Source organism: Mytilus trossulus, chromosome 13, assembly GCF_036588685.1.
Source record: "Mytilus trossulus isolate FHL-02 chromosome 13, PNRI_Mtr1.1.1.hap1, whole genome shotgun sequence".
Lineage (NCBI taxonomy): Eukaryota > Metazoa > Mollusca > Bivalvia > Mytilida > Mytilidae > Mytilus > Mytilus trossulus.
Window position 1 is genome coordinate 17775770 of NC_086385.1, and position 16223 is coordinate 17791992.

Genomic DNA, 16223 nt, shown 5'->3' on the forward strand with positions numbered 1-16223 from the left:
TTTAAATTATACATTATTTTTGGTTCAGCGCTTCCATTTTCAACATACAACTGAGTATCGGTTTACACTAAATCTTCTTTGACAATTTTTTTAAAACCGTTTCCAAACTAATTATTTTAATGTTTTCGGTTTTAATCTTTTTGGTTTCGTTTTTACATTGTTTTACAAGAATAACCACAGAAGTGAAGTACTAAACATCGGATGACCGCAAGTTCTTGTGGATGGTCACAAGCACTTTTCTCAGAAAAAAAATCACAATTCTATACCCGAGACTGAGGTTTATGTACAGAGATATATTTTTTTCTGAGACAAGTTCGTGTGTGCATGATGAATTATAAATGACAGGGAATTCAACCTCACTGCTTTACTATCTGTTATACCTGGTTTGTTGTTATATATTATATTAATATTTGTATATAGCAGTTATATGTATGTATAATCGTCATGCAATTGTATATCATTCTATTCTACGATTCTAATAGAAGTAGAGTAAAAGTCAATGGTGGACACTCTTCTATAACATATCGATTTTTTTCAATGGATTGGATTAGAGTAGACATTCATATATTCCCACAAAACGTTTTTGTGATATTCTTCCGCATGCGTTTACACCATTTTTCTGTACGTGTGCATAGATTTTAATGTATATAAATATTTCTAACAACAAAAGTATTAATTGAAGAAATGAATTTATAACAAGTGATAAGAAATGTAATTTTGCACTCGATGATATCCGCGTATTTATACGATCGGTTACCAGTCAAAACCGAAAGTATATTCAAGCTATGTTTTGTGGGGTTCTGCGACGATAAAAAGGTCTACTTTCCACAAACAAAAATAATCTGCATACAGCGGATTGATTGGTTTATTTTTTTTTCTCGGAGAGTTGGGAGTGTCTGTAAAATACTTTGGATCCAGTTGCTACATGTTTGTATGCCATCCATCATATAGTCGGACAACTAGTCTCTATCTCTCTTGCTCTCTTTCGTTCTTCTTAAATTATGGTAAGAGAAAAGTTTCAATTTCAATATACTAGTTTCATCAAATGCCTATGTACCAGGCAATTCTGTTAGAGATTCGAGAAAATAAACTTTCTTTCTGCAACACTACTTCTAAATTAAATAACCTTATTTTTCATACACATATTGCTAAATAGATGACTAGGGATTGTTCTACTCACAGTATTTAAAACAAATGATCGTTAGCTATACTGAAATGTTTATGACATACTTTTATTGTTTTACATTGTCTTATCGGGGCCTTTTATAGCTGACTATGCGGTATGAGCTTTGCTCATTGTTGAAGGCCGTACGGTGACCTATAGTTGTTAATGTGTGTCATTTTGGTCTTTTGTGGATAGTTGTCTCATTGGTAATCATACCACAACTTCTTTTTTATATTTTAGTCTAGTATTTCTCTGATAAAACTTTCTGTTAAATGAGTCGATGCGACAAAAAAAAATGATTGCACGTCTAAGGAGTACTTTTTCTCATAAGATTTTTGTTAGAATTTTCATTCATGTGTATAGCTTCGAATCTTTCAATAGCAACGCTAGGAATTACAGATACTATCTGGCTGAGGAGGATAATTTAGATCTCATTTTGATCGCATTTTCTTTTTTAATGTATCTTGCTTTTATAAAGTGGGAATGTGTTCATTAGTACTAAAAATGTAAGTTATCTCTTTGATATAGCTTCGGGGCCTTGTCTTTATGAAGTATCCGAGTTAAATATTCGACATCTTATATCCTTGAAACAATGCAGATCTATATTTTAATGCATATCAAACGGGAAATTTTTGAAATATAGATCAGACCATTTCATGAAATTATGATATGCCAAATATGCAAGAAAAGTCGATATACAGTTTAACGTTATTATAACGCTAACGTCAAATTACGGCTACGGGGACATGTCATTGGACATCTTAGATCGTTTCGGATTTTTCTACCTGCAATTCAAACAAATGTACATAGTATATCATTTTAAAGGAAATTAAATGTTTTTTTCATTCATATCATTTAACTGTGGTTTAAATTTGAGATAAAGTAGAATTTCGTTTGATAAAAAGCCTCTGAATTATTCTTTGTGTTATTTTGTCCATCGGGACATTTTATTGGACATGGGGAAAATGACGATGTTTTTAAAATAAGACCACAGTTACATAATGATAACTTCAGATAGCTTCTTCTGTACATGTATAATTTATCTGATATTATTAAAATCCATTTTCGTCCGTTATATCTTATGAAAGTGAAGACAGAAAGTTTGTTTACGGGTTGAGCAGCTAATTGGGACATTTTTTCGCTTTTTTATTTAAACTCTTCTGGCGATCTTCCTTCTCTTACAGTTAAAAACGTCTATTACCTCATTTAACGTTAAATGTATACAATACATTTGTAAAATTTTAAACCATTCTACTTACAAATGAATCCGCATTCAGATTTCAAAGACGCACATAAAACAAAATTGTAACAGCGGAACACCCTTGAAATGACGTTATAGGCATCGAAATGAACAAAGTTTGTCATTAAAAAATAAACAAAGCACAAAATCATCTATGTTATTGATTTCTATGGTTAATTTCCTTTCGAATGATATGCATAACATGGATATTAATTGTATAGAATAAGAGCTTGAATTTGAATAACCCGCCATCTAACCCATATTTCCAAAGTGACACCAAGATCGTGCGCAACGTCTGTGTTTGGAAAACAAGGTTTTGATAACACACCTTTAAACGATTCGGGCAAGAATGTTTCTTAAAAGAGGAACTTTAAGAAGACACTGTAACTTTTGTATCGTATCGTAACATGGTATGAGGCGTCGTGTTATCCGATAAAATGTCAATAAATAATTAATTTAGCCGAAAGGAAAAAGCTAGTAATTAATTAAGGCACACCCGGTAATGAGCAGAAGGTATTCCTACTTGTTTCTAATCTCGGACTTTGACTGACTATAAGATAACATTAAACAGTGTAGACTAGCAGGTCTGCAGAAATCATTTGAATAGCACAATTAGCTGCAAAATTGCAGCATTAAAATATGAAACTGACTGTTTTGCCTTATTAAATACTAAACATTACCCTGCATTCATCCTTTTGTAACCCAAAATAAACAAAAGTTGCTAAATATGCACTCACTAATATATCTGTTGTTTATTTGGTCGTGGTCGATTCTAAACAAATAACGCAAACTCGTATTATTAATGATTATCCATGTAAACTACATTTAAGGACAGAAAAATTCTGTATCCTTACGTCAATTATATCATCAACCAAATATAATTAAGCTATTGCTTATAGTATATCAGTAACAGACTTTATAAGGAAAACCTAACATTGACCATTAGCTTATGAACATGAGGTCATGGTCAGATTAAAACTACCAGACAATATGTACATACACAAATGAAATTGACCGACTACTTTATCTGAGAAACCGACAAAACACAAAGAATAAACATTGACCAATGAACCATCAAAATCAATTCAAGTTAAGATGGAAACTGCTAGTCGTACATGTAAGCCTTACAATCGTTCCATACACAAAATATGGTTAACATAGTAATAATAGTACAAAAAAGGGCCCTTATCACGCAACTGTACAAGCGATCGTTGTCCATGAAATGACTTCGATATGGTTTCAGCCATGTCTGACCGACTAAGCAAGAATAATAATACCAAATATGATAACCATTTTACTCATAACAACTGAGAATTTCTCACGACAAGAAAACTATACATTGTTGGACCGTTAAATCGAGGTCGAGGACAAAAATAAAATTGAGAAAGGAAATGGTGAATATGTCAAAGCGACAACCACCCGACCATAGAGCAAACAACAGCCGAAGGCAACCAATGGGTCTTCAATGTAGCGAGAATTCCCGCACCCGTAGGTGTCCTTCAGCTGGCCCCTAAAATATGCATAATAGTACAGTGATAATGGACGTCATACTAAACTCCGAATTATACACAAGAAACTAAAATTTATAATCATACAAGACTAACAAAGGCCAGAGACTCCTGACTTGGGACAGGCGCAAAATTGCGGCGGGGTTAAACATGTTTATAAGATCTCAACCCTCCCCCTATACCTCTAGCCATAAATAAAGATATTTTAAAAAGAGGAAAATTTCTCAACATAAGAAATCAGTATACAAGGTATTCTAACATCTGAAAAATAAAGCTGTCTGCTGAACAGCATTCCTATTTCTCGCATTATAACAAATTGAGAGGACCTCAAATAACATTATCATTATTAGAAAAACAGCAGGATAAACCGAGGGAATATAGTGCCAAATGACACATGTAATATATTAATCTTGACTTGATATGGTATTTTTTTTCAAATTGTACTATTTCAATGCAACAAATTTGTACTTGAATAATACATAAAACTGAACTATTTCATTTTCCACTCTGCTTTACACTCTCAACTATCAAGGTGAGGAAAAAACCCAGATTAACGTTCCTCGTATAATGAAAACTGTAAGATTTTAAACAGCAAACAAGAAGTGGTTACACGCCAGTTGTAAAAAACTACTTACAATCTACAACAATAAGCTGCAGACACATCGACAAAAAAAATGAACGTCACTCTGACGGATGGTCGAGCAAATACTAGTATTGACCTGCTTCCTCCTTATGCAACGTAGGTGAAAATATTTTTGAAACTAAAATTAAACGGATTCCTCGGGGAAACTAATTAGCATATTCCAAATTCTTAGACTATCTTTTTTTCTGTTCACACTACGCCTGACATTCAGATTTGTGTTTTTTATCATCATTAAACAGAGATTTAAGGTGATATATTGCAATTGCCTCCCGTTTAATGAAAGATATGTATCAAACTGTTGACACAGAGAAAAATCTTGCCTGTAAGAAATCAAAGGCATGGCCTCGAAGTGTTAGACTAATGTATTGAAGGTTATGCAACTTTATAGTAAATATTATTGTTCATCATAAACAGTTCATTTAGGTGGAAAGCTTAATTCTGCAAAATTGGTTATTAATCAAATAAATGTCACTAGACCATGCCCTACAGACTTCAGAGTGTAATGTACTAATAGTCATGCGACTTTATATCATTGCTCTATAGTTCCTATTAAATCGACTTGAACACAGAACGTAGCATTGAAAATTGCTAATCTATTCAATGATCTAGGGAACATGGACACAATTTGGTCGAAAATTGAGATTTACTGATAAAAAATCAACTTAGTAAAATACAGCATTAATATATCGCAAGTAGTTTTCTATTAAACTGACATTATTAAAAGTTTCTATCAGAAGTGCCATATGTTTTGTTCTTTTATTCTTTACAGAAATTAAATCAAATTGGTCGAAAAAAAGGGGGGCAAGGACTTTAAGCTCAAAATTTTACTTTTAAACAGGTATATAAAAGGGACCATTTTTCAATGAAATGATAGGGAAAATAGAGGTGTTGACATAATTCTATCGGAGTATCAAAAAACGTTCTTTGACACTTGGTCCAAAACTGTAATATAAAAAGCTGAAAGATAGCTTCAAAGAATGAGCAAATAAAAATAAAAAAAGTCACCGATAAGGAAAAAAATATATTTTGCCTTAAAACCCAAATTTTGGCGGGAAAATGGGTGAAATGTCATTTTGACCCTTTAACAAATACGGATTATAACGAAAATATTCTATTATTCACATAACTACAATGATTTAACATTTCTAATCAATCAAAATGTTTAAAAGAAAATATATCGAATTTATTACAAATACTTTTGTAATTCATGCGTGAAATTATGCGCAGTCGAATAGTCCCGATCCACCTAAAACTGGCTTAAACACAAACAACTAAACATGCAATTATTTAGCATCACCAACGGTGATGACGAAGCATAGGGAATGCAGCACATATGACGCGCATTCAGCCGCAGAATAATAGTCCCAGGTAAAATAAAGAGTATCTAAACAGAATATCACCAATTGAAATTGCTGGTATATTTATACATTATCAGTGTATATAATACTGCCTTTTGTTACGTTGTATCTAGGAAAGTTAAATTGATTGACAATGTAAGAAATCTTGATTTTGAAAACTGTAAGTAGCAGGTGATACTGTGAAATTTATGACTATTTCAAAAATCCTGATTGAAAAATTAACAATGGTTTCAAAAGTAATTATTTCCTTTATCGTTAAAAAATATGAAAAAAAATATAACAACACCTGTAATGAATACGTCATGCATATACTATAAATATTATGGTTATAAGACGTTGTATAGTACTTGGTTTATACAGAACAAAAATAGTAAAAAGTAAGTATATTATATATATTTATGCAGGCGTAATTTTGATTTTTAATTATATTTCAATTTATTTTTATTTTAATGATAAGTTTAGCGTAAGGCCTATCTTTCAACGGGTCTCCGATATGTTTTTGAAATTTGAAAACTTTAAAGGGACACTAGCTGTCAAATTCATGTTCATCGTTTTTACTTAAATTTTCATACACGATTTATACCAATGTAAAACATTTATCAAATTATAAAAAGTATTAAACAAAAATTAAAAAAAAGTATACAGGGCATGGCCTCGAAATTGTGTAGCTTTGTTCCGTGTGTATTTTGTCTAGAATCAATTCAATTAAATATTCTGATCTACGATGACCTTTTTTTGATCAGTGATATAAACATAAATATAGATATAAATAGAGTAATCGTGCATTGGATTTTCCTAGGTCTGTCTTATTTCATATTATAGATTGAATTACATGATGATCATTGTTTTTATCTCGTAAATGAATTATGTTTTGTGAATCGATTCAGTTAATCAAATGATTTACCTTTGTTTCACTTTCAAAATTGACCTTATTTCCTTTAAACAACTTAACACACACGATTTACGCGTTTTTCATTTCTAGCCAAGGGATTCAGTCATAGTTCACATGAATACGGATTCGTTGAGGACGAATTTTTCACTTGCAAATGAACAATTCATCATCAATCTTTCTTATCGTATTTTGACAACATTGAATCATACTGGCCGCTAAAAGCGAATTATTATTTCATCTTTTTATTTTCATTAATGATTGAACAAGCAATCATATTTTAGATTTTTTTATTTATCCCGTAGCTAATGACTATTTAAGACCAAACTGTATAATGTACTAATTTGTTGGAAAGCAATCACGTAAGCCAAAAAATCTCAACCTGAAAAATACTCATCCAATATTTTAAAACTGGACGTTCTGGTCCTCTTTTATCTTTAAATATAATAGAGTTATGTCCTAATGCATAACTCATAGAATCGGATAGTTTTTACCTGACAGGGGTTACCTTTTGCGTATGTATTCAAAACGTACCTCATGGGTAATTTTTTTTTTCAAATGTAAGAAAACCAATAATTTTCCAATTTTTTGCTAATTCTATTGATGAATGATAACAGTAGTCTTGTCTTTTTTTTTTAAATTCCAAAATGTCATTTGTAATGTTAAAGTGACGAAATACACATGTCAATGTTTTTCCCCTGTAAATGCGTGAATTGAATGCCATTAGAAATAATGCTTATACAAGGACAGACAACATTTATTAAAAGCTTTGAATTATAAATTGTTCAGAATGGAATTCATACGTAACAAAAATGTAGATGTAGACATCAAAAGTTTACCCAAATAATGTACAAAATATAACTTATTTTAGCAGTTCGTCTATAAAATGTTCATAATTCAAAAATAAGATGTGTTTAACATTTGGTTTAATGGGCACTAGCTGTCAAATTCAAATTCACATATTTGATTTATAACATACCAAATTACAAAAAGTCTGAAATGGACTGTTAACAGGATAATATAAATCAGAATTCGAGTGTATTTTAGTCTATACATCATCTAACTATCATGATGACCTCCGAATACTACCGACGATCACATATTCAATGTAAACATAAACATAAATAGCCTTCAAATTCATATTTCTTAGCTAGCATCCATTTAATTGCTGACGCATGTTTCAACGAAAGCTTATTTATAAATATTTTGGGAATAAAAAACTAAAAGGCGAGTGTGGTGTTCTTGAATTGTTTCTTGCCGAGTGTGTATGGTTATTTTTTTCGGTGTTGTTTCATTTTATTTTTTATTTAAAATAGACTGTGCATGTTTTAGAAATTGACATGCTGTGTAGTCATTTGTCGATTTTCAAGATATCTTGACAAAAAAAATGGCATTGCATATAAATAAGAAAAAAAATAAAGAAAATATATTTTGAATGGGTAAATGAGACAGGCATAGCAAAGGCTACCATCATCAAATTAAACATAACATGCTGTACAAATGTATTGTGTAGCCAGTAACATCTTACTTTCATACCTCAGTTTTGAATAAGTTTTTGTTCGGTTTTTATTTTTCTATGTTGTGTTTTTCCGACTTGTCTTTTGAATGTCAATTGTTCTTTTTAACATTCGTAATTTACAAGTTGCATCCAAATTTAAACCCTCAATCACAGCTTTCCCCTTAATCCATGTGCAGTGCCTACTTATCAGGTGTACTGTTACCTCATGAATATATTCAAAACAATTGTGACAGAAAACATTAATATTGCTTTTGTAACTTCTGTTTGTTTTCGCAGTGCACTTTAATAAGCAATATTCAGAATCTGATATTCAGTAGTTGTCATTTGTTGATTAGGCTCATAAATATTTCTCGTTTTCCGTTTTTTTTTATATAGATTAGACCGTTGTTTTTCCTGTCTGAATGATTTTACACTAGCAAATTTTTGGGTCCGTTTAAAGCTTGTTGTTCAGCTTCAATAGGAAACAAAACAGACAACCGAAAAATTGAATTGCTATAAAAACAAACGTCAGTATACATAGAAACGGACTATGTGATATCAACTGCAATATTCCTGACTTGGTTCATGACAATTTAATAATCAAAGAGCAGAATGCTCTGAGGGATACGATTGCCATAGTTTTCATTGACACATGTATAGCAGTTCTGCCAAATTTTCATTAAACAAATGCATGAGATTTTGCCCAAATTGAAAAGATCAAAGAGGAAAAAAAATAGATCCATGAATACTGCCGCAAAAAAGCATGAACATGCGTGAGTCTCAAGCATTTTTGGCCAGTAACCCTGGTATAGCTGGATAGTATTATTCTCTAAACTAATTCAACTGCACATGCAAAATGTAACAATCTAAATAGTCACTCAACTTAAAGAATAGCCAATCCCCGTTACAAGTGTATGAGCCATGTACTTATTGTGTTTTATCGAATTATAGTTATCCTGTACCATCGTAAACTCGTACCACTAAAAAAAACTTGTACCAATGCAAACTCGTACCACTGCTAACTCGTACCACTAAAAAAAACTTGTACCAATGCAAACTCGTACCATTGCTAACTCGTACCAACTTATTTAAATGCATTCAATTGCTTTCAAATGATGAATATACATGATATACGTTACTTTCACCCAATACCTCTTAAGTCTCTTAAATGTATATAATTTGAAAGTACAATGACCAATTTGTAGCTAATGTTCCTTGTATATTGGATAGAAAATACTGTGGCAGATGTAGATAATTAAAGTATAAACAGTTTCACCCGAAGAAAATTTTTCATGAATAATTAAATCTTAGCAGTTAGTCAAAATGATTGCCAAAATTATTTTTACTGTCTATAAATAAAAATGAAATGTAACTGATTCCTGTTTAGGGGGTCCGCATTTTCCCCGCAAAAAAAGCACATGGCTTTCAACAATTGTAAACATAGCATTCAATTTGTGATCATGGGTTACAGCTTTGATTAACTTAAATTGGATATATATATTTTCAACATGTTCAATTTTAATAAGGTACAGTTAAAGCAATGATTTAACTTTCCTCTGATTAAGTTCTACAGTGGCGGATCCAGAACTTTTCCTAAGGGGGAGCCCGCTGACTGACCTAAGAGGGGGCCCGCTCCAGTCATGCTTCAATGATTCCCTTAATAATCAACCAAATTTTTTCCACGAAAAAGGGGGGGGGGGCTGATTCCGCCTATGTTCTAGTTAAAACATTAATGCTTTAAAACCTTCTTTATTTTTGTCTAAGTTTTCATTTCACTCCTGTGTAAAATTCAAGTAATTCAACTTTATTTCTATTAAGTTTACAAACAGAAACCCATAAAACATCATATTTTTTAATATATTTTTCTGAATGGTACGACTTCCCAGTAGTACAAGTTAACTTTTTTTGGTTCCAATGCCGTGGTACGAGTTAACTTGCTTCCGTATCTTATCACCGTAATTCTAGGAGGAACCCTAAACTGGACCCCTGTTGTGTTCACTTATCGCTACACGGACCTTCGGTGCGAAGCTATATATAGAACGGCGGACCAGTTTAGGAGGAACCCCATTTCTTACTCTTTAATTATTGAAGTTCCTTTGGGTCAGAGGGCATGACTCCTTTCCGTACACACTCCTCTGTTTACATTGAGATCGTTCTTAATATAATACGACGTTTATCGGCATTAACGAGTTAATTCTTCTTGACGAATACTTCGAAAAGGGAGACAACTCGAAACGATAATATGGAAGATTCCATTTCTGCTGAAGGGGTGTTATAGGTAATTTTTACGATGAAACATTTATTTTAATTTAAATTATGCATATGATTTAAAATTATGCAACAAAAATAGCCCTCCATATGCAGACAGACATAGAAAGAATCCCATGAGGTTCAAATTAATCAATGAAGCGGGGAATCACTCAATCTGATACCCCTTGAAATCAGGTAAACTACACGCATGTGGGGTCTCACTAATTAGCGACAAAAAGCGTCAAGAAGCGACAAGAAGAAAAAAAATTAGTGACAAAAAGCAACAAGAAGCTATTTAGCGACAAGAATACATTTTGTTATCACATACATCAAAATAATTTTTTAGGATTATATTGAAAGATGAAGAAATAAAAAAAATCAATTTGTACAAGCTAGGTTTATATGGGATTAGAGGTAACACCCTAAAATGGATTTCATCATTTTTGTCATCTCGAACTCAAAGAGTGATAGTAGAAGGCTCTACCTCAGAGAAGCTAGATGTTCTGTCTGAAGTTCCTCAAGGCACTTTCCTAGGTCCCCTCTTTTTTCTGGTATACATTAACGACCTGCCTGACACAGTATCATCTTCTGCAGTTCGCCTTTTTGCCGATGACAGCTTGTTATATAAGCACATCAGGAATCAAGCAGATGCAATTAATCTTCAACAAGACCTGACTGCCCTAGAGCAATGGGAACATGTATGGCAGATGAGCTTTCACCCTGCTAAATGCACAGTCATCAGAATAGGCACCAACCGAAAAAACATCTTGGAGACACAGTACCACCTACATGGACACCAACTCGAAGTTGTGGACAGCAGCAAATATCTTGGTGTTACTCTTAGCGAAGACTTAACTTGGAAAAAGCACGCAGAGATAACAGCAGCCAAAGCATCAAGAACTCTAGGATTCTTGCGCCGCAACTTCAGGGACTGTAACAAAACAGTCCGAGAAACAACCTACAGATCCATGGTCCGACCATCATTGGAGTATGCGTCCGCTGTGTGGGACCCATACAAAGTGGAAGACATAAACCGACTAGACAAAGTGCAAAGAAGGGGAGCCCGCTATGTCTGTATTAACTACAGAGACAAAACTCCTGGATGTGTCACCAACATGATTCAGCTTCTGAAATGGGAATCATTACAAGATCGACGTAAGGACCATCGCCTATTGATCATGAACAAGGCCATCAATGGTATGATTTCCATACCAGAAGCCAACAGCATCATCAACAAAAGTGACACCAGAACCAGAGGGGCAAACAGATTGAGGCAGATCTACACCAAAACAGAAGTGTACCGACAATCCTTCATTCCTCTCACTATCCAGAATTGGAACCAGCTACCAACAACGGTGACCAACTCATCCACTCTGGACGAAGTCAAGGCCAGCCTCCATGCAGCGGCGGCCCTGAGGACAACCACATAAACCACCATTTGATGTAGATAGTTTTAACTGTAAATACAAGCTTTTTATTTGTACATATAAAACCTGTGTGGAGAGTGGCTCCCTCAGACCTACGCCTGGTCAATATTTACAGTCGTCTACGACTCCTGACCATTATTGGAAGATGATGATGAGATGAAGAGATTGTGTACTTTTTATTATCATATTGATAGATGAAGAAATTAAACATGTGTAAGAGCAAAGGAAATGTAAACGCTATAAAATGAAAATAAAAACAAAGATTTGTCACCTTCCTTTTGAAGGATTTAATAAAACAAAAACATGAAATATAATTTCCTTCCTAACTATACAATTAATTTTTCCTGATAGGACCAACATTAGCTGTGGCTTCACTCTAAGGTAATACACAATTAAGAGCATCAAATGAGATTAACCAGGTGTGTGTCCTTTGTTTAATTGCTACAATAACATCCATTAACACCTTCATCAATTACACACACCAGAATATACAATTATTGTACCGAATAGTGAACACCTGTTGAAAACTCAAGATTGTCATCAGTTTCCTCTAATCTTCAATCTATATGCATAAACATGATAAATATCGTTAAATGAGACAATGCACTAAATAAAATGATGAACAATATTCACATTTTAATTATGTTTTCCTCTTGTTTGATTTCAGTTCTTAATTTGTATTTCACAATTTGTGTATGTATTTTCTTGACAATTATGCACAAATAGTGCATTTTGCAAGTTAATTATATATTGTACAAAAATAGTTTTAAAAACAAATAAAAAGACAAAATATATTATTGTTCTAAAGCACAAGTAAAAGTAATACCATACCATAAAACGAAAGGGTAAAGGTAATACTTCCTGTGATACCTTATAAAATATCATGTAAATAAATGTAGCAACTGAATTAGATTTACAAGTTTCATTTTTTTCCCTATCAAAATTAACTTTCCTGTCGTTGAAATTGTTTTCTTTTGCATATTTTTTAATATTTATTTCGAATAAGTAATATAAATAAAAAAATGTTTTCTTGTTGCTAATATTATTCTTCTTGTCGCTTCTTGACGCTTTTTGTCTCTACAATTCTTTTTGTCTCTAATTAGTGAGACCACGCATGGGCATTAATACATAAACAAACCGCGACTTGCGATTTGGAACAAGAACGTTTATTAAATGATATGATGAATGGTTCTCCATTTCTTTATGAGAGTACAGTATCAAATATCAGTTTTATAACGGTAAAATATAGAAATACTCCACTTCAGTTCTTGTGACAGAAATATAATTATCGATCGTCTTTCAGAGAACTCTCGCAAGTTATCAAAATTTGGGAATTCCCTCTGACGTGTTTCTAAATTTATAAAAACACTAAATATAAATACTGTTTAATTCTGATTTTCCGTATTGTTAAAAACACGCATATAAGTCAAGGAAAATATCACACATGAAGATTATGAGTAAAACATTACAGGAAAGTTGTTTATGTTCAATTGTTTTGCTTGTTTTTACCTTTTAAAGCAAGACAATCATAAGAATCTGAGATGATGCTGAATGTTTAGAATAAAACGAATGACGTGAGGGAGTGTATCATAGGGTCAACAGTAAAAGTCTACAGATTGCTTGACAGCAATTGTATCCCAAAAATGGTGGGTCGAACCAGAGGATTTTGACATTATTCCGTTTAACTTTTTAATGTTTATTAATCAAAATATGTACACTATTTTCAAGTATACTGATTTTAGTTAGCAAGGAGAGGATTCATGGCAATTCATATATTTAATGCAGTAAAATTTGGTCAATCACGTAGCATTCAAATATTGAGAATATCCAAAGGGCTCCATAATCTTAACTTATAAGGCATTTCTACGATCATTTTGTTTTCTTGAAAAAATAGTGACAATATTTGTTTATTGGAACAAAATATATAATATAAATGTGAATATAATTATAAAAAAAGCAAAATAAAAAAACTACTGAACTCCAAGGAAAATTCAAAAAGGAAAGTCCCTAATAAAATGGCAAAATAAAAAAACTCGTACAACAATGAATTTCGATGTATTTACAGATAATATACTACAAGTAATTCATAAAAGGAGTAGGTCCAGTAAGATCCATTGGTTTGCCCCAAAATATAGCAGTTTTAAAAAATTGTTAAAATGTGAACTTTTAGTTCTTAATTGAACAGTAGAATGCTTCCGCTACATAAATATGGACTGTTTTTGAAAATACAATTCACATATATTGGGTACTAGCACCATTAATTCATGCTAAATTACTGACTCCTTCACAATTCTAGCATTTTAGTTAAATTTTAAAGTGGCCGCATTCGTGTTCATCCTTAAAATTGAAATGTAAGTTGTATTCTATGATAAAACATAACAAAGAAAAAGGTTGGGGATGAACACGGATGCGGCTACTTTCATTTTTGACAAAACCATCTTTGAAGTGACATTTTTTTGGCATATTAGGTAGATTTTCCATATTTGAGCTTAAATCGGATCGTTTTAAATGACTAAATCAGTTAAAACCTTTCACATAAACTAATTGATTCAAATGAAATAGACACTTAAATAAACTCATCATAGATACCAGGACTAAATTTAGTATATACGCCAGACGCGTTTCGTCTACATAAGACTCATCAGTGACGCTCGAATTCAAAAAGGTTAAAAGCCAAATAAAGTACGAAGTTGAAGAGCATTGAGAACCAAAATTCCTAAAAGTGTTGCCAAATAAAGCTAAGGTAATCTATGCCTGAGGTAGAAAAGCCTTAAGTGTTTAAAAAGTGGTAAAAATCTTTCGTCAGATGAACCTGAAATTTTAAGCAAAAATCGGTCCTTACCGAACCTACTCCTTTGTCTTAAAACCAATTAACTGAATCCACGGAAATGACTTTTAATCGTTTTGTTTCATTACATTTGTAGATAATAAAATGAGTATTAACTTCATTGTGGCCATTCTGTTACTGGGAGTATCGCTAGGTAACGTTATACAGAAAGATGATAATCGAAAACTGAGTGAAAACAAAGCGGGCATGGAATGGAACAGAGAGAAAAGACGTTTTTCTGACCAGGATTACAGTATTGGAGGGGGAAGGTTTGGGAAGAGAGACAACACTGGTAAACAGCTGAGACCCATGGTTAACATATCATGGAAGAAAAGTGAGGATACCGTCGATCCAAGTGAAATGGAATTCTATTAGACTACGGAACATGTATTATTCAGCGGACAAAAAAAAAACAAGCATGAAATAAAAATGCGTATTTATTCCAAATATATATTCATGTAAAAAAAACCTTGAAGATGAGTAATAAGTTGGGAATTGCAATAAAATTCTAATAATGCTTATTGTGTTACTAAGTAATAGATTACATTTATAAAAATAAGTATTGGCTACGATAACATTGAAAACGTAACATTTAAGAAAAACATTGTTACATTTCAGACTAATTATTAGAGTGCTATGTCAGACCAATGAAAATATTTACTGGCTATGGTTACTTTGAAAACATTGCAATAACCTTAAACAATAATGTATACTAGTTCAGGGAAATGGACTATACACTAAACTGGTCCGTAACAATTAGGTGGTTAAGTTCGGTTAATCCCTGCCAGACAGACAGGTACAACTTACAATCATTCCATACATGTAATATAGTAGACCTATTGCTTCGAGTTTCTACACTTTACCAGTCAAAATAACATAAACCAATGAACCATGAAATAAGGTCATGGTCAGATGATACAAAAGATACAAACAAGTACACCTTATAATCATTGTGTGCAACAAATATATACATGAAATATTGCTCATAGTATCTAAGATACGGACTTAACCATGAAAACTAAATTTTCACTAATGTACCATGAAAATGAGGTTGTCAGTTGATACATGCAAGACAGAAATGTTGATTTCCTCCTTGTTAACATTCATGTACGTTTCGACAACTAAGTTTATCGACAGGTTGTAGATATTCCTATGGTCACTAATTTCGCCCCTTTAATAGCAGATATGTTTTGTATACAGACTTTTTGTATACCTGTATCGTGGTATTCCACAAATTCATGTTTGTTTTGATTGATATTTTAGTCAATTAACGTTTTATTCGTTCGTCTTTGAACTAGACTTTCCACAAGTTCATGTTTTTCTATGACTTAATGACGTCTGCACACTAAATCCATTGGATTTGTTATGACTAATATTTTAGACAATTAACGTTTTATTAGTTCTAGTCTTTGAACTAG